Source organism: Bidens hawaiensis, unplaced genomic scaffold (genome assembly GCF_021521415.1).
Source record: "Bidens hawaiensis isolate Kalapana, Puna unplaced genomic scaffold, B.hawaiensis_p1.1 tig00003654_1, whole genome shotgun sequence".
In the NCBI taxonomy this organism is placed as follows: Eukaryota; Viridiplantae; Streptophyta; class Magnoliopsida; order Asterales; family Asteraceae; genus Bidens; species Bidens hawaiensis.
In genome coordinates this window covers 10,094-37,900 of record NW_027491210.1, presented here as the reverse complement: position 1 = coordinate 37,900, position 27,807 = coordinate 10,094, and the positions used below count along the sequence as shown (strand labels likewise).

The 27,807-nt window shown below is 40.9% G+C and overlaps 1 pseudogene; it reads left to right on the top strand.

Moving 5' to 3' along the window:
* The first annotated feature begins 242 nt into the window (after nt 1-242).
* Nucleotides 243-27,566, top strand: LOC143624098 (pentatricopeptide repeat-containing protein At2g13600-like; annotated as a pseudogene).
* Nucleotides 27,567-27,807: the final 241 nt, after the last annotated feature.

Sequence of the window (27,807 nt, the reverse complement as noted above, 5' to 3'; positions counted from 1 at the left end):
GAGAGGTTGTTTCAACTAGAAAAAATAACTCTAGCACATTGAACGTCTTTTTCTTCATTTTTTATTACAATATTACCTGGCCAATTGAGGGTTGTTTTACATTATTCATTTCTAATATTTATATATTTTTATGGATTTTAAATTTATTTATTGTAAGAAAGTTAATAATATACTTAGGGTTCGATGATGTAACAGTATTATCACAATGTTTAGTTCTATCATGAAAAACTGGGTTTGCAGCGATGGATATTGCAGCGGTATTATCACAATATAACTGTACTGGTGTTGACAAATTCACATTTAATTCTTTCAACAATTTTACTAACCAAGTCACTTCACAAGAAGCATCACACATAGCCCGGTATGCAGCCTCGGTTAAAGACCTAGAAACCACATGTTGTTTCTTACTCTTCCAAGTAACCAAGGACGAACCCATCATCATACAATAACCAGTCACAGCCCTCCGACTGGTCAAACACTTAGCCCAGACAAAATCTGAATGTTACACCCTGTCACACCCCAACTAGGAATAGTGGAAGCGTAAAATGGGAATGTAACAGACACCTCTAGTATCAACCACATTGTTTATAAAGAAACATTAACAAACTAATTTACGTTGTATTACGTAACTCTAACTTTGTTTACAAACTAAGTGTTACACAACATTGGTCAGTACGTTAACCACTTTATTCCATATTGGCATACTTGCATCTATTTATTATAGTTACATTCACTGCCCAAGCATATAGCACACAACCACTTTATTCCAACTTTGGTACACCTGAAAAGGATGTTAAAAAGGGGTCAACTACGAATAGTTGTTGAGTTTCACAAGTTTAAACAAAATCGGTCTGCATAATCATAGTATTCATATTATGTATGTATATGATGTAATTATACTAAGCCACAAGTGGACCCTTGTCGTGATTTTACCACGTGGCCTCCACTGCCACGCACTTCCCGTGGCTTTCACTGTCGCATGCCTCGGGTACTATGTCTAATACCACATAGCATGTATATATGGTCATGTGCAATTGTATAATGTCCTGGCATACCCCACTGCTCTGTCAATTGGGTTTGTCAAACCAATTGTACTATTCACAAGCCATCAGCTCAAAGTTAATCACTCATGTTTATGGGAACTTTCAAATGTTAGCACTTAGAAAATTCACATCATAACACGTTTCTAGATACACACACACACACACAAACAAACATGTTTTTCACCCCAAATGTTCGTAAAACAGTCTAAAAAGAGGGGTCATGAAACTCACATTAGTGTAGTATAGCGTCCATAACACACTACCATGCATAGTATGTCTTGATTATAGATCGAATCCTATAATCGGTATTGTATTGTTAATACTAGTACAATCTTTAAACTAAATTTGGCTGTTTATCTAGTTTGGGTATGGTTGTTACGGCCATATCATATCAATAGTCTAAGATTGTGTCGTTGTACAGTGTCAATATTCAAAATCGGTTTTGGTTCCATTTCACCATTTTCCGTGTCTGGTCAAGTTGGTCGTTTATGCGTTTCTAAAATAAGTAAGATCACACAAATTTGAGTAAACGTACTATTTGATAACAATGATTCAAATTTTAAAAGAAAATTAGGGTTTAGATTATGGATTTCCTATAGGGTTCGTTTCCGTTTTTATACGGTCTAGATTGTAGAAAACGCGCACAATTCACCCGAATTGTCCGGAATTCTCTTAAAAGTTTGGTTTTACTAAATTTATCCAAAATATGATATTTGACCACGTTTTGATATTCCAGTCAGATCGTTAATCATAACGTTGGCGGTTTTATCAAAACTTATATTTGTTTAATGTTAAATTTGTATAACTTTTTATTTATATATATCTAAATTATGGAAACTTTCACACTTACAAATTAAAATGTGTAGATTTTTAATAAAATATTTTCAGAATTATGAAGCTCAATTATTGATTTATAAAAATCCATTCTATATGTTATTTGTAACTGATAATTCCTCCGTTTATACCAAACTGTACCCGAAAAATTTGATTATTTTTCCGAGTGGTCAAAATATCTTAATACAATCCATGTAATATTTCCAGAACTTAACACTTTAGCTAAAATACCTTTTTGAGCATAAATCGAACGTTAAAACTCGATTAAACAGGAATCCACAAACCATAGCTAGGGTTCTCCAATGGACCCCAAATTTCATGTGTGATCTTACAATGACTTTACCGAGTTCCCAAAAAATTTCATAATTTTCTAATCTGTTTTGCTATTTTTCACAATAAATCATCAATAAACGGTAATAAAATCGTCAAATATTCTCCATTTATCGAAATATTACCAAATTCGGACAGGGAATCATTCCTATGATCCCTGATGTCTCTGCAATGTTTCATAATCTAAAAACAATCACGTCACAATCTAGACACAAACAACCCCTAAACGAGTGTTCGGTTAGTACCTTTGCGGTATCTGGGTGTTTGGGCTCTGTTCTCGCCTTTTCGAGTTCTTGGCTCTCTAGCTAGTGTATCTACAAATAATTTATCACATAACCAAGCATATAACATCAATCATACAGTCTTGTAATCTATGGTTTCGGTTAGGGTTTGAAATCGAGTTTTTAAACCGAAAAAACGTGATTTAAACCTCCTAATCCGTGTTTTTAGCCAAAAAGTATTTGATTCTGATTTGAAACCATGCTTAGCATAAAAATATGTTTTTGGACCAGTTTGAAGGTTTTTATATGGTTAAACATGGTTTTTACTAGTCAAAACATAATCTTATGATTAAAACAAGCTTAAAACAATGAAAAATCAAGTTCATACCTCAATTGTTAGCTGGTTTTTAGAGAGAAAATTGATGGAGCAGATGTTGAGTTGGTAAAATATCTAGTTTTGATGTTTAAAGAAGCTTAAAAGGGAAGAAACCACAAGGGGGTGGGCCCCCTACTTGCGGCCGCCATAGGAGGGCCCCCTAGGGCCCCTCTTTTGTCCACATTTTCATCGTTTTGCGTCCCATACGTGAAATCCCGAGTTCAAATTTAATTTGAGTTAAGTTTTTGGTGAGAAAAAGTGTTCGGATGTGATAAACAGCGCAAAAACGAGTGTTTTTCGGCTAAGTTTTGCAAATTAAGAAAAACATGTCATTTATAGGGATGACAATGAAACCCAAACCCGATGGGAATACCCGAAACCCGACATAATTGGGATGGGTAAAATCCGTCCCATTAGGGTTTTGGACGAGTTTGGGTTTAGTTTTGAAATTTTTCGCGGGTTTGGGACATGTTTGGGATTTCTAAAATACTCGATTACACGATAACATTAACCCATTTACCTGAATATATACCCGATGTAACTTTATTATTATTATTATTATTATTATTATTATTATTAGAATATATTTTGTTGATTTGGTTGTTTGTAATATGTGGAAAGCATAAAGTAGATACTTGGTTTGAATAAAGCGAGACTTTTAAATTCATTGAAGGGTAGCTCAGTATAAAAAAAATAGATCAAACATGTATATATGAAACTTGTTTAGGCAATTATGTGAGACATTTTATGGTAATCATTGTTCATTTGTTTATAATCAATTAATTATAATTTTCCAAAATACGATAGATACCCGGGGTCTTTGGTCAGATTTAGCCGATAGGTACCCGAAACCCAACGGGTAATTACCCGAAAAAAACCCGACGGGTTTGGGATGGGGTTTCCTAATCGGGTATGGGTTTGGGATTGACTAAACCCATCTCAAACCCGACCCATTGCCATCCCTAGTCATTTTGTTGTAAAAATCCAAAATATTTCACAAGTTGCTTAAAACATCTCAAATGAGTGTTTTATAAGTCTTTTTCGGCTTAACGGATGATGCAATGCTTGTTTTGATACAATCGATTGCGTTTAATATCATAGCGTATTATTAACGAAAATCCTTTCGTTTAAGTAGTTTTGTACATACTAGGGCTTTAATGTTAGTTACTATAATACAGGGATTAGCATTTTGTCCCAAATACACGTACTCGTACCCGTATCGTACTCGTACATGTACCCGTATCGATTTCGTCTATTCGGTAAGGGTATTGGTATTCATTTTTGTTGAATTTTGGTACAGGTACAATAGAGTACAGGTACGGGTACGGTTGGTATTTTGTACCTGGTTGGAATATATAGGGTTTCAATTAGGATTCTTCATATTTAATATATAAACTAAATTATCCAACTATGTTATTATTGAACAAGTACCAAACTTTTCTTCAATATTAAACAATATAACATCCAAGACTCGAACCAACAAATAAATCACTTAAAGTTGGCGGCCGAATTAGGGTTCTTCAATAATATATTATCATTAAATCGGCGACCAATTTGGTACTTGTACTAACTTGGTACCCGTCACATACATGTGCAAGTACCGATACCGGAACTAATTCAGGTTGTTTGTTACTCGTACTGGTACCAGTTTCAAGATCGTCGAAGATTTGGAAATAAAAAAGAAAAAGTGGTACAAAAACGGGTACTGTACCGAAATACCCGTACCATACCGAAAAATTTGGTATGAGTATTGGTACATGTTTTTATTGATTTTTGGTACGGATACAGGTATGATTACAGATACAGGTACTGTCTCAAGCTCATCCCAACTATAATATGTATATCAACTATATATAGCCCCAGATGTATACAGGTCATAATCAGTAGCATTCGTTTAATCGTTTGGTCACTACGTAATAAATAAGGTGTAACTCATTTTTTCTTGAATGTCACATTGAATAAGCTACAAGATTTAGATTATCAGATTTACTTATCAAAACACCTGTACCGAGGGATTTCTTTAAATATCTTAGAAATTTTAATGCAAGGTCCAAGTGAATACTTGTTGGATTGTGCATAAATTGACTAAGATATTGAACTGAGTAAGAAATATTCGGACGTGTGTGAGATAAGCAAATCAGCATTCCAATAAGTTTTTGATACTTAGTAACATTTACTAAAAGAGTTTCATCCTTTTTACTTAAGAAAGAGATAACATAATGTTGTTATATTGGAACATTAACTGGTTTATACGCAATTAATTCAAATTCATTTAGCAATTCTAAACAATATTTTCTTTGAAAAAGATAATAACCTTCCTCAGTTTTTAAAACTTCGACTCCCAAAAATATTTTAACAATACTAGATCCTTGATAAGAAATTTAGACCTTAAAAACTTTTTAACATTTTCAATTTCAATTGTACTGTTTTTAGTCAAAACTATATCATCTACATATACTAGTAAAACAATAAACACATTTTTATCAGATTTTATAAACAAAGAATAATCATTATAACTTTGAACAAAGGCTATAGTTAACAAAATACCAACAAGTTTAGCATTCCACGTTCTAAGCGTTTGTTTTAAATCATACAATAATTTTTATAACTTGCAAACCTTGGTTTCATCTTTAGAAAAATACCCTTCATGTAAAGACATATATATACTACCTTATGTAAATCATCGTAGAGAAAAGTATTATCATATCAAGTTGAAATAAATGTCAGTCATTTTGAGTAGTTAAACAAATAACACACATTATAGTAATTATCTTAACCACTTGAGAAAATGTTTCATCAAAATCAACTCATTCTCTTTTATTTAAACCATTGAAAATTTTTTGAATCCACCATTAGGGGTGTAAAAAAATCCGTATTCGAAGTATCTGAAAATCCGAATCCGAATTTTCAGATTCGGATTCGGAGAGTGATTTTTAAAATTTTCCGAAATTTTAAATTTAGTTATTTATTATTTATAAATCAATACTCTAAATCCCTTTAAAGCCATGCCGCCTGTTCAATTTCATTAATTTGCTTTGAAAAGTGAAAACCATCTCATTCTTGCTTAGGGGGAGGGGGTGGTGGTATTTTCCTCACACACCACACCCAATGGTGGTGTGTCACATCACCAACCTCAAATCCATCACATTTGATAAAATTTGGTAGGGGTAGTAGTGTGGTGTGGTGTGGTGTGGTGTGGTGTGGTGGTGGTGTGGTGTGGTCCAAATCCTCCAACGGCTCCCTCTCCAACGTTTACATTTCTCAAAATTAACCCCCTCTGCGTGATAGCCATCACGCGCGCCCCCATCACGGCTCCCTCTCCAACGTTTACATTTCTCGAAATTAACCCCCTCTGCGTGATAGCCATCACGCGCGCCCCCATCACGCGTGATGGGGGACTGGCGGCGGTGTGCGTGATGGGGTCCTCACCACGCACCAGCCCGTCCTCTCTTAGCCCATCGCTTGTTCCTCTCCTCCTCTAGATAATGTTCATTTTAATTTAGTGATTTTGGAAGATAGAATATTGTTATTGTCGTTACTGTGTAAGTTTAGTTTTCTCAATTTCTTGGCCAAAACTCCAAGAAACCAACCAACATTTGTTTTAATTCAATTCTTGTAATTAAGCCATGGAATTCCTTCGTGATGATAGATTGAAAGTAACATTCCTTGGCCCCAATTTCTAATGCCCAGATCTGCAAGAAAATGCTTTTATTTTGTTTTTAAATTTCGGATATCCAAAATTTTAGATACGGATTCGGATAGTGAAATTCACTATTCGAAATTTTCGGATATCCAAAACTCCGGATATCCGGTTTTGAACACCTCTAGTTAATAGGTGTTAACACCCATGACATGTTTATTTAGTGACAAAATTAAAGGTTAACATGGTCACATTTTTTTACATGATTTATTTATTTAGTGCATACTACTATGCAATTAAACCTTTACGGAAAAAAAACAAGTTTTAAGTATTAGTATAAAAATCTAACAAATTTAACTTTTGTCATAAAACACCTTACAAAACTATTTACCTACACTAAAAAGAAAATAATTCTAGACACGTGACATTTTAAGGTTAATTCTCACTATTAAATTTCCATCAAAATCACATTCTCTTCTATTAATGAAAAAAAAAATGATTCTAAATATAGTATTGATTATAAATTCAACATACCGTATTAATTGGTCAATCTTCATTGATTGAATTATTAATGCCATAAATTATATTTTAAACATACTTAATATAAAAAAATATTAATACAGTAATTAAGTGTCATAAATATATTTTCTTTAAAATAAAATCTATCTATAATATATATAAACGAAAACATAAAAATCCTACGTGTCGCGATGTGGTTGTTCCCCCTTTTTTTGGAGTCACCAGATTTGCTTTATTTTTAAACAGAGGCTTCTCATGCATTTGACCCGAATTCATGGGTTTGGGTCTTACCAAACCCAGATATTACTTAAATGGGTTATAACATCTCACTAAATAAAAAATTATTCTCACCAAATTATTGATGTAAAAATCCTATAAAATAGGATATATTAAAAATTAATATCTTATTTATTTTAATATATATATATATATATATATATATATATTATTTAAAATAAAAAACCAATTTTATAGTAAAAAAAATAAACGGGTCTTGGGTCTCATCAAACCATAAGTATATTATTAACTTTCATAAATATTATTTATAATTAAAAAAACCAATTTCATAGTAAAAAAAATAAACGAGTGTTGGTTCTCAACAAAACTATAAACTTTTAAACCGGGTTATAACATCTCATTTATTTGTGAAACAATTAATCATCAAACCATAAGTATATTATTAACTTTCATACAATAAAAAAATATAAATTCAAAAAATAAATAAATATTAGAACAAATAATAAAACAGCCCCCGTAATACGGGGGATAAAAACTAGTAATATATAAATGAAAACTCAAAAATCTTATGTGTCGTGATGTGGTCGCTCCCCCCTTTTATGGAAGACACCAGATTGCTTGATTTTTAAATGGAGGCTTCTCATGCATTTGATCCGAATTCACGGGTATGGGTATTACCAAACCCAGATATTTCTTAAACGGGTTATAACATCTCATTAAATTAATAATCAATCTCACCAAATTATTGATATGAAAATCTTATAAAATAGGGATATACTAAAATATAATATATGATTTTTTTAAAAATATATATATATATATTATTTATAATTAAGAAACAATTTTATAGTAAAAAAATACGCGGGTCTTGGGTCTCACCAAACCAGATAACTCTTAAACCGGGTTATGACATCTTAGTTATTTGTGAAACCCTTTTATCATCAAACTTTAAGTATATTACTAAATTCCTTACAATAAATAAAGTTAAACACCAAAAAAGTATATAAATATTAAAAACGAATAATGTAAAATAGCCCCCGTAATACGGGGGACAAAAACTAGTAATATATATATAAACGAAAACATAAAATTCTACGTGTCACGATATGGTCACTCCCCGATTTTTTGGAGTCACTAGATTTGCTTGATTTTTAAATTGAGGCTTCTCATGCACTTGACCTGAATTCATGGGCATGGGTCTTATCAAACCGAAATATTTCTTAAACGGGTTATAACACCTCATTAAATTAAAAACTAATCTCATCAAATATTTGATATAAAATTCCTATAAAGTAGGGATATACTAAAAATTAATATATGATTTATTTAAAAAAAAGATATATATAATTTATAATTAAAAAAACCAATTTAATAGTAAAAAAAATAAACGGGGCTTGGGTCTCATCAAACCCATATAGGTTTTAAACCAGGTAATAACATCTCATTTATTTGTGAAACAATTAATCATCTAACATAAGTATACTATTAACTTTCATTCAACAAAAAAAATAAAAATTCAAAACACAAAAAATATTGGAAACAAATAATATAAAACAACCCCCGTAATATGGGGGATAAAAACTAATGTATATATAAAAGAGTTTATTTTTAAAGAGTACATTAACATTCAATTTTTGAGACATCTTCATATTGAAGAAAACTATAATAATTTGTTTTTAATTTTTTTTTTTACAAATATTCAATCTTAAATATCATATAGAAAATTTTCATTTTTATATGTATTATAATAATATTGTAATAATTGAATAATAATGTGTTTATAAGGACAACATGAAAGCTTTTCAAAAAGGAAAATCTGGTGTGTTTTTTTTGTATATGGTCGGATATGGAATAAAAAACATTTTTGGGAAAGACTTTAGCTACATATTTCACATCGAAAGACCTCACTGTTTTAAATGTTGCTTCCAGTGATATTGCTTCATTATTGTATACCGATGGTAGAACAACTCATTCTCAATTTAAAATTCAAATATATTTGATGATATAAACGACTATATTTGTAATACATTTTTCTTACATAATATAAAGAGACTTAATTATCTTTTTTATTTGTATTAAATTATTCATTGTAGTGTATATATTAATTTATTCCGTGTAAAACACCTTTCAAAAATACTATAGAAATAAACGACCGAACTATTGAAAGTTAATCCTGAAACAGGTTATCAAGAAAATTGAAGGGGCTAAATAAAAATATTTTATGCTTGTTTTGGTAAGAATATTAAGTATTATTTAATTTACTAGAATAGGTTAAATTGTTTTGCACGATGTTTGTTAAGTACTAAATAGGTGGTTTATGGGCCACTCTTAAGAGTTATAATAAACAGAAAGCTTCTTTCAACGTTTGTGTTTTTGGGTGTGATTTCCAACACCAAAAGATGAATATAGATAACAATTTTCAAGCCCAACCCGTTTAGCTTCTGCACCGTAGAGTAGAGATACTAAACTAGTTGAAGAGGTAGGTCCCAGCAGAGCCCAGTTGGACCCGCAAGACTCACCTTAAACAGGGACGTCTGCGCAGAAAACAACTGGATCCGCAGGACCAACCATGCTCAGAGACGTGACGTCCTTACGCGCAGTATGCAAGCTGGTCCCGCAGGAAATGCCTCCCAATGGTAAAGGACTCCGCCTGTCCCCGCAGCCTCGGATACAAGCCATTAGGGAAGGCCACCCGCGCAGCAAGGCTACACGCACAAGGCACTTAGCTCTCAATCATTCAGTGTCACCTGAAGGAATGAGCGAAGCCGGGAACAATCCCGCACAAGGGTGGGAGGGGGAATACTCCCGCCCAAATAAGCCAGTCCGTACGATACGGGAAGATCTTCTGTACTGTACCTGACGAGGTATGGGAAAAAGATCTGACTAAAGATACGACAGCTTATGGACAACAGTATGGCGAGCAGCATGTTCCTACACTGTATGTCACTATTAGCCGCTGCCTACTCACCAACTCCTGTCATACCACGTGCGTAGCCGGCAGTTGGTGGAAAAGGAATAGTATACAGCAGGCCTGGTCGCTATCAGCCGCTACCTACCCACCAACTACCAGCAGGGCACGTGCGTAGGCTACTGTTGGTAAACAGGAACACTGTTGCAGCCGGCCATACCTCCTTGGAAACCTACCTTCGGCTATAAATACCACAAATGGTATGACCATCTCATCTCATCATATCATATCACATTATCATCATAATATACCTGATATCTGCTCTAGCAATCTCTTAATATACTTTTATATTTAAAGAGCAATCTAGTCTGATTCTCACGCCGGAGGGTGGTCACAAGGAGGAACCCCCCCCCCCCTTCTCAGTGACGAGCTCACGGTGTCTGTTTTGCAGGTTATCAGAAGAACCATCTTCCAAGGGTCTAACCCCTCGTGGGAAACATCTATCTAACCCCCAGGTTACCAGTAATCTGCCCGGGGTCCGGTTAGTGTTTCTTCATTGGCGCCATCCGTGCATAAAGCTAGAACTACAATTTTCTCCAGTTTTTTCAAACTTTTACAAAGATGGTTAGAGAAATTCCGGTAACCACAACCCCAGCTACTGGGGGGAATACCGGCAACACAGTTTTTACGAACACTACCCCGGCTACCGAAGCCGGGGCAAGTGAAGTAAATCTTACGAACACTACCCCACTTACCAAAGCTGGGGCAAGTGCAGTAAATGATCGCCTACTGGGATCCACCGATACCCAGTTTGAGAAACGAAGACTCCCCCGCCAGACTCTCGATGAAGTTAAGGCATGGGCGGAGGCACGACAAAAGGAATTCCAGGCTGAGTTGGACGAACGCTTGCGTTCCGTGCAACAGGCCGACGAATTCGAATACTGGGAGGATGACTCGGAGGAATCCGACTCCAACGCGAACCCTCGCCATAGGGCAAAAGGGAAGCGTAAGGAAACGGAATCCCAACCGAAAAGGCATTTTGGACAAGCCTTCAAACCAAAAACCACAGGTGGAAGTCCACGAGACTTCTCCAAAACGTTCAGACCAAACGTTGCGAATGCAGGAACGTCCAAGTTTGCAAGGGACATTGCGGAAGCAATCGCCCCAAAGAGTGCCAAACAAATGCCTAACATAGGCACATATGACGGTTTATCTGATCCAGACGATCATTTGAACAGGTTCATAGCGGGGGCAACCGTCAGCAATTGGACGGAACCCACGTGGTGCTACATGTTCCAAATGACGCTTGTTGGGGCTGCTAGAGCTTGGTTTGATCGTCTACCGGTCAACCACATCTATGACTGGGCAGACTTCCAACAGAAGTTTAGCCAACACTTCAGCCAGCAACGGAAGTATACCGAGGAGCAATGGACAATCCTCAAATGCTTACGAGAGGAAGATGAATCTCTGCCAAACTTCATCACTCGCTTCAACTCAAAGAAGCTAAGTTTGGGCAATATCAGCGAAGATCTTGTTCGCGCTGCCTTCATCCAGGGCGCACATGACCCAGAGCTCATCCGCACCCTAACGGGTAAAGATGGCATGCCATCCACATGGGATGGCATCATGACAGCAGCAAAACGCTATGCGGAAACAGAGAAGCAACTGGGTAGAGATCTCCCACAGAGCACAAACCTCTACACTCAGAAGACGAGAGAAGACAACGTCCTCACCGCCAGACTAAATAAAAAGCGAAAGCTAGGCATTTGGCAGTCAAGGGTAAACTTTGACACCTCATCCGGCTTGCAACATCGAGTGGGCGGAAGGGATAATGTACAGTCGCACCGGAACTCCAGATGGACGCCACTCACCAAAAGCGTCACTGAGATATTCGCCACTGAAGAGCTCCCATGGCCAAAGCCTCCAATAATCCGACATCGTCACGATGCTGATCGGAGCAAATACTGTGACTTCCACAAGACAAAAGGCCATAACACTGAAGAATGCATAGACGTAAAGGACATGGTCGAAGCATTTGTCAGAGATGGGACGCTCGCGCACCTCTTGGCACAATAAAGGCTGAGCAGGCGGGTGCGTATAGAACCTCAGCTGGGGAAGACACGAATCAATTCCAGCTTCAAAATCGAGACTACATGCTGCGTAAAGAACGAGATCCCGAACCAGGTGCGTATCGGCTCGATGGCACTCCCATCCCAACATGGAAGGGAGCTCATTTACACAGTCTGCATGTAAATCAATTCCAATTTGTAAAGAAAAGGCCAAGAGCCACTTCTAATGGAAATGATTCTCTTTAAGAACATCGAAGCTGATGATTTTACATTCATACTTTTCTGAACACTAATATGCCGGTTTTCACCGCATAATTACGTGAAGTCATTGCATGGGAAGGCGGTCCTACCCGCACGAACCCAATAACGTGACAAACCTTCACGCAGGTCAGTTGAAGGGGAAGAGTTCAATTATCCTATTAAATGAAAGTGCCAGTCTATCCGCATGAATCATGAAAGGAAACCGATCACTATCCTATCGACAACCGCGCGTCGAACGGTTCAAAACAAAATTCTTAAAAAGGATAAGGAAAACCTACACGCGGGTCAGATAAGGGTAAAGTTTTGCCATCCTACTAAGTGCAAGTGACGGTTCTACCCGCACAATCACGAAAGAGGAAGCAAGACTTCCTGTTATCAACCACGTCCAAAGGTTAACTTATCCTCAAAAGGTGAGAAAAACCTACACGCAGGTCAGATAAGGTTAAAGTTTAGCCATCCTACCAAGTGCAAGTGACGGTTCTACCCGCACAATCACGAAGGAGGAAGCGAAACTTTAACCCATTATCAACCACGTTCAAAGGTTAACTTATCTTAATGCCTTAGAAATTTCGAAAAGGAAAACCTACACGCAGGTCAGATGAAGGTTAAAGTTTAGCCATCCTACCAAGTGCAAGTGACGGTTCTACCCGCACAATCACGAAGGAGGAAGCGAAACTTTAACCCATTATCAACCACGTTCAAAGGTTCTTATTCTAAACACTTGGAAAATTGCTAATTTAAACTAAGTATGCAAGTCATAAGTTTATAAAGCAAGGAACCCAAAGAAGGAAATAACAATCTTATACGCAAAAAGATTAATATTTCAAGAATATATTACAAGAATGGCCGGGTAACTACCCGCCTAAAAGAATAAAACTATACAAGTCTTAGCAATGGGAAGGGATCTTCAGGATCAAGCTTCAGGGCCGCTTCCACTTGGACCCGCTCCGTCAGAAGAACGGGGTGGTTCGAGGAACGCTTTGAGGACAGCTAACCCATCATCAGCAGTAGCTACTTCGTCCACCTTTTCCACCACTGGATGCGGGAAGGCGGCGTATTGGTTCAATGCTTGGTCATAAATGGCTTCGGTATCCACATCGAACAAAGGGAAGTTGGAAGGCGGGACGCCTTTCTCAACAAACCCTAGACCAAGCAGGAAGCCGGCCTTTTCCCCATCCTCATGAGAAGCGTTGAGGGCTGCGGTCATAGCATCATCGTAAGAGGTCTCTGAAAAGACCCGACGCACAACCTACAAAGAAAAAATACAAGTATTAGAACCTTTTCTTACAAAAGAAAAGCGAGAAGATAAAGCTAAACATACCTGAGGCAACGCTTCTCGAAGAAGCCATTGGAGGGCAGCTTGAGCTTCGTTATGGGCGCGTTCGGCTTCGCTCTTGTTAAGGTTGGCAAGTAAAACTTCCTTTGCGGCAGCCTCTTCGACGCCCTTAAGCTTCCGCTCGGTGTGGTCAAGCACCCCTCTTTGGTCCAAGATTTCCTGGAGTTTCTTGGCATCTTCCATTGCCAAGGCATCAAGAGCGCGTTGGAGAGCCTCTAATTTGGCCTTGAGCTCCTCATTCTCCACACGCAAAGGCTCAGCAACGGCTTCAGCCTTGGCAGCCCTCTCGGTTGCGTTTCGCGCAGTCTCCCTGGCCAGCCGAAGCTGTTCATTCACAGCTTGGGCAGCCTTGGAGCGGGCCTCGAGTCGCGCCTGAACTTCAACCTCGAGGGCCTTGAAGGCCTTCTCCTTGTCGGCGGCAGCTGCCGCCAGCTGTTGGTTCTCCTCCCGGAGAGCACGCGCCTCAGATACGCCCTTTTATGGAAGACACCAGATTGCTTGATTTTTAAATGGAGGCTTCTCATGCATTTGATCCGAATTCACGGGTATGGGTATTACCAAACCCAGATATTTCTTAAACGGGTTATAACATCTCATTAAATTAATAATCAATCTCACCAAATTATTGATATGAAAATCTTATAAAATAGGGATATACTAAAATATAATATATGATTTTTTTAAAAATATATATATATATATTATTTATAATTAAGAAACAATTTTATAGTAAAAAAATACGCGGGTCTTGGGTCTCACCAAACCAGATAACTCTTAAACCGGGTTATGACATCTTAGTTATTTGTGAAACCCTTTTATCATCAAACTTTAAGTATATTACTAAATTCCTTACAATAAATAAAGTTAAACACCAAAAAAGTATATAAATATTAAAAACGAATAATGTAAAATAGCCCCCGTAATACGGGGGACAAAAACTAGTAATATATATATAAACGAAAACATAAAATTCTACGTGTCACGATATGGTCACTCCCCTATTTTTTGGAGTCACTAGATTTGCTTGATTTTTAAATTGAGGCTTCTCATGCACTTGACCTGAATTCATGGGCATGGGTCTTATCAAACCGAAATATTTCTTAAACGGGTTATAACACCTCATTAAATTAAAAACTAATCTCATCAAATATTTGATATAAAATTCCTATAAAGTAGGGATATACTAAAAATTAATATATGATTTATTTAAAAAAAAGATATATATAATTTATAATTAAAAAAACCAATTTAATAGTAAAAAAAATAAACGGGGCTTGGGTCTCATCAAACCCATATAGGTTTTAAACCAGGTAATAACATCTCATTTATTTGTGAAACAATTAATCATCTAACATAAGTATATTATTAACTTTCATTCAACAAAAAAAATAAAAATTCAAAACACAAAAAATATTGGAAACAAATAATATAAAACAACCCCCGTAATATGGGGGATAAAAACTAATGTATATATAAAAGAGTTTATTTTTAAAGAGTACATTAACATTCAATTTTTGAGACATCTTCATATTGAAGAAAACTATAATAATTTGTTTTTAATTTTTTTTTTTACAAATATTCAATCTTAAATATCATATAGAAAATTTTCATTTTTATATGTATTATAATAATATTGTAATAATTGAATAATAATGTGTTTATAAGGACAACATGAAAGCTTTTCAAAAAGGAAAATCTGGTGTGTTTTTTTTGTATATGGTCGGATATGGAATAAAAAACATTTTTGGGAAAGACTTTAGCTACATATTTCACATCGAAAGACCTCACTGTTTTAAATGTTGCTTCCAGTGATATTGCTTCATTATTGTATACCGATGGTAGAACAACTCATTCTCAATTTAAAATTCAAATATATTTGATGATATAAACGACTATATTTGTAATACATTTTTCTTACATAATATAAAGAGACTTAATTATCTTTTTTATTTGTATTAAATTATTCATTGTAATGTATATATTAATTTATTCCGTGTAAAACACCTTTCAAAAATACTATAGAAATAAACGACCGAACTATTGAAAGTTAATCCTGAAACAGGTTATCAAGAAAATTGAAGGGGCTAAATAAAAATATTTTATGCTTGTTTTGGTAAGAATATTAAGTATTATTTAATTTACTAGAATAGGTTAAATTGTTTTGCACGATGTTTGTTAAGTACTAAATAGGTGGTTTATGGGCCACTCTTAAGAGTTATAATAAACAGAAAGCTTCTTTCAACGTTTGTGTTTTTGGGTGTGATTTCCAACACCAAAAGATGAATATAGATAACAATTTTCAAGCCCAACCCGTTTAGCTTCTGCACCGTAGAGTAGAGATACTAAACTAGTTGAAGAGGTAGGTCCCAGCAGAGCCCAGTTGGACCCGCAAGACTCACCTTAAACAGGGACGTCTGCGCAGAAAACAACTGGATCCGCAGGACCAACCATGCTCAGAGACGTGACGTCCTTACGCGCAGTATGCAAGCTGGTCCCGCAGGAAATGCCTCCCAATGGTAAAGGACTCCGCCTGTCCCCGCAGCCTCGGATACAAGCCATTAGGGAAGGCCACCCGCGCAGCAAGGCTACACGCACAAGGCACTTAGCTCTCAATCATTCAGTGTCACCTGAAGGAATGAGCGAAGCCGGGAACAATCCCGCACAAGGGTGGGAGGGGGAATACTCCCGCCCAAATAAGCCAGTCCGTACGATACGGGAAGATCTTCTGTACTGTACCTGACGAGGTATGGGAAAAAGATCTGACTAAAGATACGACAGCTTATGGACAACAGTATGGCGAGCAGCATGTTCCTACACTGTATGTCACTATTAGCCGCTGCCTACTCACCAACTCCTGTCATACCACGTGCGTAGCCGGCAGTTGGTGGAAAAGGAATAGTATACAGCAGGCCTGGTCGCTATCAGCCGCTACCTACCCACCAACTACCAGCAGGGCACGTGCGTAGGCTACTGTTGGTAAACAGGAACACTGTTGCAGCCGGCCATACCTCCTTGGAAACCTACCTTCGGCTATAAATACCACAAATGGTATGACCATCTCATCTCATCATATCATATCACATTATCATCATAATATACCTGATATCTGCTCTAGCAATCTCTTAATATACTTTTATATTTAAAGAGCAATCTAGTCTGATTCTCACGCCGGAGGGTGGTCACAAGGAGGAACCCCCCCCCCCCTTCTCAGTGACGAGCTCACGGTGTCTGTTTTGCAGGTTATCAGAAGAACCATCTTCCAAGGGTCTAACCCCTCGTGGGAAACATCTATCTAACCCCCAGGTTACCAGTAATCTGCCCGGGGTCCGGTTAGTGTTTCTTCATTGGCGCCATCCGTGCATAAAGCTAGAACTACAATTTTCTCCAGTTTTTTCAAACTTTTACAAAGATGGTTAGAGAAATTCCGGTAACCACAACCCCAGCTACTGGGGGGAATACCGGCAACACAGTTTTTACGAACACTACCCCGGCTACCGAAGCCGGGGCAAGTGAAGTAAATCTTACGAACACTACCCCACTTACCAAAGCTGGGGCAAGTGCAGTAAATGATCGCCTACTGGGATCCACCGATACCCAGTTTGAGAAACGAAGACTCCCCCGCCAGACTCTCGATGAAGTTAAGGCATGGGCGGAGGCACGACAAAAGGAATTCCAGGCTGAGTTGGACGAACGCTTGCGTTCCGTGCAACAGGCCGACGAATTCGAATACTGGGAGGATGACTCGGAGGAATCCGACTCCGACGCGAACCCTCGCCATAGGGCAAAAGGGAAGCGTAAGGAAACGGAATCCCAACCGAAAAGGCATTTTGGACAAGCCTTCAAACCAAAAACCACAGGTGGAAGTCCACGAGACTTCTCCAAAACGTTCAGACCAAACGTTGCGAATGCAGGAACGTCCAAGTTTGCAAGGGACATTGCGGAAGCAATCGCCCCAAAGAGTGCCAAACAAATGCCTAACATAGGCACATATGACGGTTTATCTGATCCAGACGATCATTTGAACAGGTTCATAGCGGGGGCAACCGTCAGCAATTGGACGGAACCCACGTGGTGCTACATGTTCCAAATGACGCTTGTTGGGGCTGCTAGAGCTTGGTTTGATCGTCTACCGGTCAACCACATCTACGACTGGGCAGACTTCCAACAGAAGTTTAGCCAACACTTCAGCCAGCAACGGAAGTATACCGAGGAGCAATGGACAATCCTCAAATGCTTACGAGAGGAAGATGAATCTCTGCCAAACTTCATCACTCGCTTCAACTCAAAGAAGCTAAGTTTGGGCAATATCAGCGAAGATCTTGTTCGCGCTGCCTTCATCCAGGGCGCACATGACCCAGAGCTCATCCGCACCCTAACGGGTAAAGATGGCATGCCATCCACATGGGATGGCATCATGACAGCAGCAAAACGCTATGCGGAAACAGAGAAGCAACTGGGTAGAGATCTCCCACAGAGCACAAACCTCTACACTCAGAAGACGAGAGAAGACAACGTCCTCACCGCCAGACTAAATAAAAAGCGAAAGCTAGGCATTTGGCAGTCAAGGGTAAACTTTGACACCTCATCCGGCTTGCAACATCGAGTGGGCGGAAGGGATAATGTACAGTCGCACCGGAACTCCAGATGGACGCCACTCACCAAAAGCGTCACTGAGATATTCGCCACTGAAGAGCTCCCATGGCCAAAGCCTCCAATAATCCGACATCGTCACGATGCTGATCGGAGCAAATACTGTGACTTCCACAAGACAAAAGGCCATAACACTGAAGAATGCATAGACGTAAAGGACATGGTCGAAGCATTTGTCAGAGATGGGACGCTCGCGCACCTCGTGGCACAATAAAGGCTGAGCAGGCGGGTGCGTATAGAACCTCAGCTGGGGAAGACACGAATCAATTCCAGCTTCAAAATCGAGACTACATGCTGCGTAAAGAACGAGATCCCGAACCAGGTGCGTATCGGCTCGATGGCACTCCCATCCCAACATGGAAGGGAGCTCATTTACACAGTCTGCATGTAAATCAATTCCAATTTGTAAAGAAAAGGCCAAGAGCCACTTCTAATGGAAATGATTCTCTTTAAGAACATTGAAGCTGATGATTTTACATTCATACTTTTCTGAACACTAATATGCCGGTTTTCACCGCATAATTACGTGAAGTCATTGCATGGGAAGGCGGTCCTACCCGCACGAACCCAATAACGTGACAAACCTTCACGCAGGTCAGTTGAAGGGGAAGAGTTCAATTATCCTATTAAATGAAAGTGCCAGTCTATCCGCATGAATCATGAAAGGAAACCGATCACTAACCTATCGACAACCGCGCGTCGAACGGTTCAAAACAAAATTCTTAAAAAGGATAAGGAAAAGCTACACGCGGGTCAGATAAGGGTAAAGTTTTGCCATCCTACTAAGTGCAAGTGACGGTTCTACCCGCACAATCACGAAAGAGGAAGCAAGACTTCCTGTTATCAACCACGTCCAAAGGTTAACTTATCCTCAAAAGGTGAGAAAAACCTACACGCAGGTCAGATAAGGTTAAAGTTTAGCCATCCTACCAAGTGCAAGTGACGGTTCTACCCGCACAATCACGAAGGAGGAAGCGAAACTTTAACCCATTATCAACCACGTTCAAAGGTTAACTTATCTTAATGCCTTAGAAATTTCGAAAAGGAAAACCTACACGCAGGTCAGATGAAGGTTAAAGTTTAGCCATCCTACCAAGTGCAAGTGACGGTTCTACCCGCACAATCACGAAGGAGGAAGCGAAACTTTAACCCATTATCAACCACGTTCAAAGGTTCTTATTCTAAACACTTGGAAAATTGCTAATTTAAACTAAGTATGCAAGTCATAAGTTTATAAAGCAAGGAACCCAAAGAAGGAAATAACAATCTTATACGCAAAAAGATTAATATTTCAAGAATATATTACAAGAATGGCCGGGTAACTACCCGCCTAAAAGAATAAAACTATACAAGTCTTAGCAATGGGAAGGGATCTTCAGGATCAAGCTTCAGGGCCGCTTCCACTTGGACCCGCTCCGTCAGAAGAACGGGGTGGTTCGAGGAACGCTTTGAGGACAGCTAACCCATCATCAGCAGCAGCTACTTCGTCCACCTTTTCCACCACTGGATGCGGGAAGGCGGCGTATTGGTTCAATGCTTGGTCATAAATGGCTTCGGTATCCACATCGAACAAAGGGAAGTTGGAAGGCGGGACGCCTTTCTCAACAAACCCTAGACCAAGCAGGAAGCCGGCCTTTTCCCCATCCTCATGAGAAGCGTTGAGGGCTGCGGTCATAGCATCATCGTAAGAGGTCTCTGAAAAGACCCGACGCACAACCTACAAAGAAAAAATACAAGTATTAGAACCTTTTCTTACAAAAGAAAAGCGAGAAGATAAAGCTAAACATACCTGAGGCAACGCTTCTCGAAGAAGCCATTGGAGGGCAGCTTGATCTTCGTTATGGGCGCGTTCGGCTTCGCTCTTGTTAAGGTTGGCAAGTAAAACTTCCTTTGCGGCAGCCTCTTCGACGCCCTTAAGCTTCCGCTCGGTGTGGTCAAGCACCCCTCTTTGGTCCAAGATTTCCTGGAGTTTCTTGGCATCTTCCATTGCCAAGGCATCATGAGCGCGTTGGAGAGCCTCTAATTTGGCCTTGAGCTCCTCATTCTCCACACGCAAAGGCTCAGCAACGGCTTCAGCCTTGGCAGCCCTCTCGGTTGCGTTTCGCGCAGTCTCCCTGGCCAGCCGAAGCTGTTCATTCACAGCTTGGGCAGCCTTGGAGCGGGCCTCGAGTCGCGCCTGAACTTCAACCTCGAGGGCCTTGAAGGCCTTCTCCTTGTCGGCGGCAGCTGCCGCCAGCTGTTGGTTCTCCTCCCGGAGAGCACGCGCCTCAGATACGTCCTTGGCGCGAGCTGCTTTCAACTTGTCGTTTTCACGACAAAGCAGCTCGACGCGCGGCTGCATCCGGGCTTGGAGAACCCGAAGCTCATTGGTTAGCCTACCCTCCTGGTAGCTAGCCATGGCTTCCCCCAACGCACCATGAGGAGCAGCGTGGCGAGCCCAGTCCACGCACTCCACAGGGGTACGAAGGGTTGTTCCTCGGCGTATGTTCCATCGCGGAACATACACTTCATTGGAATCCGACACTGCAAAAGAAACAAAGGCAGTAAGGAAAAGATGATAAAAAACATAAGGGAAAAAGAAAGGAACCCTACGCACCTGTAGGGTCAATGACAGGCCGATAGCCGCCAAACCCATCACCTGAACCTAAAGGAAATCCATCCAACAGGTCAGGCAGACGGGAAGGGGGCAAAGATCGGCGGGAAGCCCTGCGCGTACCTGATGGTCCGGCCGTAGGTGCCGGTGGCGCGGGCATGGTGGCAGCCACCGTGGTCGCCGTTGTGGTCGCCGCCGCGGTCGCCGCCTCCTCAGCAACAGCAGTAACCGCCGGCTCCGTGAAGGATGCTGTAAAAATCGCACTCACGGCCGGCGGTGACGTCATCTCGGCCGGAACAGTTGGCTCAAAGGAACGAGCAACTGGACCAGCGGATGCAGGCGCAGGCGCCTGGGTCGACGCCTCAGGAAGGCTGACCGAGCCTACCGTCATTGGCGGGGAGGTACTCCCATGCGCTTCACCCCGGAATGCGTCAACATCCACGCCTGGACAAAGAAGAAAGCGTTAGATAAATTTAAGAAGTAATAAATCTGCAAAGACATTATGATTGTACTTACGGGTTTTCTTGACCCTGAACGTACGGACGGGCGGGGAGGAACCCGATGGAGCCGGCCTCTTGGTACCGGTCACCGTCGTCTTCGTTGGTTCTCCGGAGGTAACGGTCGTAGCCTCCGGAACAGTGGTCTTCTCACCACCGGGCTTCCCCGCCACCTCTTCACTATCTGACTCCGAGTCAGATAGAACCACCGGACCAGCCGTGGAGGCCTTCTCCTTCCCTTTCCCACCGGCAGCAGCTTTCTTCTTCCGCACCAATGGAGGAGCATCTGAGGATTCCTCAGAAGAAGACAGGTCAAGAATTCCAACAGCGGGTACAGCATTGAGAGATTGAGGAAAGAATATCGCCTTACCTGGCCGCCGGTGGCTCAGGATCTCGTGGCCCAGCGGATAGACCTCCACAAAACGATCCGCCGTTTGCTCCAGGATGGGCAACTCGCCCTCGTCCAGAGCACGAGTACCCATCCGCGCGGGACCGTCGGTTTCCCGCGGGAACAGAAGCGACTCCAAATTATTTCCCTCTGAAAGAAAAGAAACAGTTAGAAGACAAACTTGTATCAAAAAGAAAGACAAGACATACCATAGGGAATAGAGTTCAAACCGTATTCGAGAAGGATGGGAACCTGAGACGCATCCTTCCACACCCGGCTCATCCCTAACATGACCATCCCGGACTCCGCAAACCGGTAAACCGGAGATTGGATCCGGGATATCTTCGAAAACCATTCCGCCTCCTGGTAGTTGGGGGCGTGAAGGCTCGGTATCGCTTGGCCATTTTTAAACTTCATGGCAAGGGGGATGGCGCGGGCAGAAATGTAGAAGAATTCCTGCTTCCACGCGCGAAGACTGCGCTCGGTGTCGCAAATCTTCAGACCCTTAATACGGGTCGTCAAGGTGTACCACCCCTGGATGCACCTCCAGGTATAGAAGGTCATCAGGCGGTCCACATGGGGCTCGATGCCCAAAATCCGGCACACCCACTCAAAATGGCGAATCTTGGCGATCGCCATGGGGTGCAGCTCGGTCAAATGAACACCGTGCCTCTCAAGGACACGGTAAACAAATTTTGTCAACGGGAATCTAAGATTCCCATAGACAAAAAATGCAGCATAAACCCCGATCTTGCCTCTGGGGGCATCATACACGGTCTGGTGGGATTCAGGAAACTCAGGCTCGAGATGATCGAGCATGAACTTCCTGACAACATACCGGTACTGATCGCCGGGCAGAGCACACTGGCACTCGCCAGCAGTACCCCTGTCGTCAGCTATAGCTTCAGCATCACGAGAAGACATCTTGCAGAGAAAGAAGAGAACGATTTCGAGAGAATGCTCGATTGAATAAAGGAGTATTCGCCGGAAATCGCCTTAAAGATGAAGAGAAGAGTGAAAAGTGTGAATTGCAAAGTAACCCTCTCCCCCTTTATATAGTAATCGCAATTAATGCGGTGAAATTAATGCGGAGGAGAGAGAAATCGAATGTGCAATGAAACTATGACACGTGGCAAAAACCAAACTGGCAACAGCTGTTGAAAGGACGTATGCCGGTAATTTCGCGGCCACGCGCCCGAAAAATCGCGCCCACGCGCCTGAAAAAGCGACTGGAATGACCATGTTCTGTCACGTCACCATAACTTCCTGCACGTCCTGACACAGTCAGAAGAAACCGTCACACGACGTTTCAGAGATTTGGACTGTTCTTATCTTTTCACCAACTCTTCGAATTTCAAAATTCAAAAATTTGAAAATATTAAAAAGCGGGAAAATACCCCTTACCCCTTGGCAAACAAGTAACCGTAAGACGGATACGGGTACAGTGTAAAGGCAAAACCCTTCACATACCTAGCACCCGCAGGGAATTGAAGCCAAATAAACCTTGGCAAACAAGTAACCGTAAGACGGATGCGGGTACAGTGTAAAGGCAAAACCCTTCACATACCTAGCACCCGCAGGGAATTGAAGCCAAATAAACCTTGGCAAACAAGTAACCGTAAGACGGATGCGGGTACAGTGTAAAGGCAAAACCCTTCACATACCTAGCACCCGCAGGGAATTGAAGCCAAGTACCTCGGCAACCAAGTAACTATAAGACGGCTGCGGGTACAGTGTTCAGGCAAAACCCTTCACATACCTAGCACCCGCAGGGAATTGAAGCCAAGTACCTCGGCAACCAAGTAACTATAAGACGGCTGCGGGTACAGTGTTCAGGCAAAACCCTTCACATACCTAGCACCCGCAGGGAATTGACGCTAGGAATACCTTGGAAGTAAAGTAACCGTAAGACGAGCGCATGTACAGTGTTAAGGCAAAACCCTTCACATACCTAGCGCTCCGCTGGGAATTGAAACCAAGAAGGATCTTCTGGGCAATGCTTGCGGAAACGGAAATAACATCCCCGCATAGCGGGAAGGTCGAGAACTACGTTGTTTGAAGCTCCAAGATGGAATTGGTGGTCTTAACATAATTGATCACTATGTTCAAAACTACCAAAACCTCATGGAAAATCCATACAACTGGGACTCAATGCTCCTGACTTGCGAGGAGGTTACAGACCTACCCGCATCATACCCAAAGACCAAGCAGAAAACTCGGGCATTTCTGCAAGTGACAAGGACTTCCGCGGGAAGAATCCCCATGGAAAACCTTAAAAAACCCTTTTCAAAACCCTTTGCTTAAGTCCAAAAGTTCACCTCACTTTATTAAACATGCATGAGAAGAACATTGGACTGGGGGACTTGAAGAGGTAGGTCCCAGCAGAGCCCAGTTGGACCCGCAAGACTCACCTTAAACAGGGACGTCTGCGCAGAAAACAACTGGATCCGCAGGACCAACCATGCTCAGAGACGTGACGTCCTTACGCGCAGTATGCAGGCTGGTCCCGCAGGAAATGCATCCCAATGGTAAAGGACTCCGCCTGTCCCCGCAGCCTCGGATACAAGCCATTATGGAAGGCCACCCGCGCAGCAAGGCTACACGCACAAGGCACTTAGCTCTCAATCATTCAGTGTCACCTGAAGGAATGAGCGAAGCCGGGAACAATCCCGCACAAGGGTGGGAGGGGGAATACTCCCGCCCAAATAAGCCAGTCCGTACGATACGGGAAGATCTTCTGTACTGTACCTGACGAGGTATGGGAAAAAGATCTGACTAAAGATACGACAGCTTATGGACAACAGTATGGCGAGCAGCATGTTCCTACACTGTATGTCACTATTAGCCGCTGCCTACTCACCAACTCCTGTCATATCACGTGCGTAGCCGGCAGTTGGTGGAAAAGGAATAGTATACAGCAGGCCTGGTCGCTATCAGCCGCTACCTACCCACCAACTACCAGCAGGGCACGTGCGTAGGCTACTGTTGGTAAACAGGAACACTGTTGCAGCCGGCCATACCTCCTTGGAAACCTACCTTCGGCTATAAATACCACAAATGGTATGACCATCTCATCTCATCATATCATATCACATTATCATCATAATATACCTGATATCTGCTCTAGCAATCTCTTAATATACTTTTATATTTAAAGAGCAATCTAGTCTGATTCTCACGCCGGAGGGTGGTCACAAGGAGGAACCCCCCCTTCTCAGTGACGAGCTCACGGTGTCTGTTTTGCAGCTTATCAGAAGAACCATCTTCCAAGGGTCTAACCCCTCGTGGGAAACATCTATCTAACCCCCAGGTTACCAGTAATCTGCCCGGGGTCCGGTTAGTGTTTCTTCACTAGTCATGCTTGCATATTGCTAGTCGGAAAATTTCACACTAACCAAAAGTTATGTGACACATGCAGAAAGTTGAACATGACCGACGCATACCAAAATCAAATGTTAACTGACCCCAGCTCAGCCAATGCTGTTGTGATGATAAACTGATAATTGAAACGATGGGTAGCATTCGTTAATTTCATCGAATCCAGCGTCTCCGTTGTTAAACACTGCACCAATCATCGCTTAATAGCCCAAGGCCAACTCATCCACGCCCACTTACACAAACTCGGCATCTCTTCACACAGACGCATATCGCTCAGACTACTCATCATGTATCTGCATTTCAGAAAACCACCAGAAGCCCATCAGCTGCTTAGAGACTACGACACCTTTGACATGATTGTTCACAACTGTTTGATCTTTGCCAGTGTCGAATACGGGAATCTTGATCAAGCACGCCAGCTGTTCGACGAAATGCCTCAACGAAATGAGGTGTCTTGGACTGCCTTAATTTCTGGGTATTTGAAGCATGGGAAGGTGGATGAGTCCATGTGCTTGTTTGAAAGAAACCCTTTTCAGAATGTCATATCTTGGACGGCTGCCATTAGCGGGCTGTTGGAATCGAATGCATTTGAAAGCCATGGAGATGTTTTTGGGTATGTTGAGTCATGGGGTTTATCCTAATCATGTTACGTTTGTGTCTGTCGTAAGAGCTTGTGCTGAAGTGAGGGACTTTGAATTCGGGATGAGTGTTTTAAGTTTAGCGGTTAAACTCGGGTTTCAAGATAATGTTTCGGTCTGTAATTCTTTGATTACATTTAGTTTGAGATTGGGGAAAATGGAGGTCGCGAGAAGAATATTTGAACGAATGGGACGCGGGATGTGATTTCTTGGACCGCGATTCTGGACATGTATGTTGAAACGGGTGATTTGGAAGAAGCGCGTAAGGTGTTTGATGAAATGCCTAAAAGAAATGAAGTTTCTTAGAGTGCTATGATTTCAAGGTACACCCAAAAAGGTTGTTCCAAAGAAGCTATACAACTGTTTTCTCAAATGATTGAAACCGGGATCAAGCCGAATTCGTCTAGCCTTTCTAGTGTGGTTAACGCGTTAGCAAACCTTAGATCTTTACAATCCGGTAAAACCATTCATGCCCATGTGATTAAAGTAGGATTGGTGAATGATGTTTTCGTTAGCAGCTATCGACTTATACGGGTTATGTGGAAACCCGAAAGACGGGTTTTTAGTGTTTGACATGGTCCCAAAAAAGAATGTGGTATATTGGAACTCAATGATTAGCGCGTATAGCTCAAATGGGTTACAAGAAGAGGCGAAAAAACTATTTGATCAAATACCCATTAAAAGTATCGGCTCATGGAACTCAATGGTTTCGGGTTACTTACAAGCCGAGCAATACGATAATGTTTTTGAAGTCTTTAATGACATGCTACTTTCGGGTCAAACACCCGATATATCTACTTTGTCAACTGTTTTATGCGCGTGTGCAAACCTAACGTCTTTAAATAAGGGGAAAGATATTCATGGAAAGACATTCAACCTTGGGTTTCAACACGATGTTTTTATAGGCACTTCACTTATTGACATGTATGCAAAATCAGGTGATATCGAGAACTCTAGACGTGTTTTCAACAAAATGACTGAAAAAAACAAGGTTTCTTGGACAGCCATGATTCAAGGGCTAGCAGAAAACGGGTTTGCAGAAGAAAGTCTCGAGCTTTTTCAAGAAATGGAGAAAACGACAAGTATTAAGCCGAACTCACTCATTCTTTTAGCAATCTTGTTTGCGTGTTCTCATTGCGGGCTTGTGGACAAGGGTCTTCATTATTTCAACTTAATGGAAACTTTTTACAACATAAAACCGAATGAGAGACATTACACGTGTGTGGTTGACATTTTATCGCGATCAGGACGGGTGTGTGAAGCTGAAGATCTGATAAAGTCAATGCCGTTTGAACCAGAAGTCAACACGTGGGCGGCTCTCTTGAGCGGGTGTAAAACGTTTGGTGAAGATGAGATAGCGGAAAGAACTGCTGCGACGATCCAGGAACTGGCGGGACGGAAGACGGGCGGGTATGTTTTGTTGTCGAATGTTTACGCGTCGGCAGGAAAATGGCGGGAAGTTTTGAAAACTAGGAAAGTGATGAAGGAAAGAGGGTTGAAGAAAAGTGGAGGGTGTAGTTGGATAGAAGTGAGAGATGAGTTGCATGTGTTTTACTCTCAAGATGGAAGTGGGAATGATTGGAATGAGATATCTGGTGTTTTGGACCAATTCAAGTATCACATGTTGGTACTTTTTGAGGATAATTAGAGTTCTTTTTTTGACCCTATGTTATGTAGGGTTTTGTTTGACTTATAATTTTATAGAGAAAAGATTCAATACGATAATCCTTTAACGTACAAGAATATATATATTTATGGAATTAATCCATAAAATCACATATTGGATCATCAATACATACTCAATTAATCATCGAGTCACCGAAAAAATCATATTTGGATCGTTAATCGATCAATTTTTTATTTTTTTTCACGAAACCTTTTTTAGCGTT